At 37.8% G+C, this 1,260-nt stretch overlaps 1 protein-coding gene across 3 annotated transcripts in view; it reads left to right on the plus strand.

Moving 5' to 3' along the window:
- FAR1 (fatty acyl-CoA reductase 1) overlaps positions 1-1,260 on the plus strand; it is a 68,911-nt gene that overhangs the window by 28,084 nt on the left and 39,567 nt on the right. The window lies entirely within an intron of this gene.

Here is a 1,260-nt window from a genome sequence, read left to right on the forward strand (position 1 = left end):
TTTGGATGATCTGTCCATTGGTGAAAGTGAGGTGTTAAAGTCCCCTACTATGATTGTGTTACTGTCTATTTATTCTTTTATAGCTGTTAGCAGTTGCCTTATGTATTGAGGTGCTCCTATGTTGGGTGCATATATATTTATAATTGTTATGTCTTCTTCTTGGATTGATCCCTTGATCCTTATGTAGTGTCCTTCCTTGTGTCTTGTAACGTTCTTTATTTTAAAGTATTTTGTCTGATATGAGTTTTGCCACTCCAGCTTTCTTTTGATTTCTATTTGCATGGAATATCTTTTTCCATCCCCTCACTTTCAGTCTGTATGTGTTCTTAGGTCTGAAGTCGGTCTCTTATAGACAGCATATATATGGGTCTTGTTTTTGTATCCATTCAGCGAGCCTGTGTCTTTTGGTTGGAGCATTTAATCCATTCACGTTTAAGGTAATTATCACTATGTACGTTCCTATTACCAGTTTCTTAATTATTTTGGGTTTGTTTTTGTAGGTCCTTTTCGTCTCTTGTGTTTCCCACTTAGAGAAGTTCCTTTAGCATTTGTTGTAGAGCTGGTTTGGTGGTGCTGAATTCTCTTAGCTTTTGCTTGTCTGTAAAGCTTTTGATTTCTCCATCTAATCTGAATGAGATCAGATTGCCGGGTAGAGTAATCTTGGTTGTAGGTTCTTCTTCCCTTTCGTCACTTTAAATATGCCATGCCACTCCCTTCTGGCTTGTAGAGTTTCTGGTGAGAGATCATCTGTTAACCTTATGGGAGTTCCCTCGTATGTTATTTGTCATTTTTCCATTGCTGCTTTCAGTAATTTTTGTCTTTAATTTTTGCCAGTTTGATTACTGTGTGTCTCAGTGTGTTTCTCCTTGGGTTTATCCTGTATGGGACTATCTGTGCTTCCTGGACATTGGTGGCTATTTCCTTTCCCATGTTAGGGAAGTTTTTGCCTATAATCTCTTCAGATATTTTCTCAGGTCCTTTCTCTCTCTCTTCTCCTGGGATCCCTATAATGTGAATGTTGTTGTGTTTAATGTCCCAGGGGTCTCTTAGGCTGTCTTCATTTCTGTTCATTCTTTTTTCTTTATTCTGTTCCGCAGCAGTGAATTCCACCATTCTGTCTTCCAGGTCACTCATCTGTTCTTCTGCCTCAGTTATTCTGCTATTGATTCCTTCTAATGTATTTTTCATTTCAGTTATTGTGTTGTTCATCTCTGTTTGTTCTTTAATTCTTCTAGGTCTTTGTTAAACATTTCTTGCATC

This window comes from Physeter macrocephalus, chromosome 16 (assembly GCF_002837175.3).
Source record: "Physeter macrocephalus isolate SW-GA chromosome 16, ASM283717v5, whole genome shotgun sequence".
Lineage (NCBI taxonomy): Eukaryota > Metazoa > Chordata > Mammalia > Artiodactyla > Physeteridae > Physeter > Physeter macrocephalus.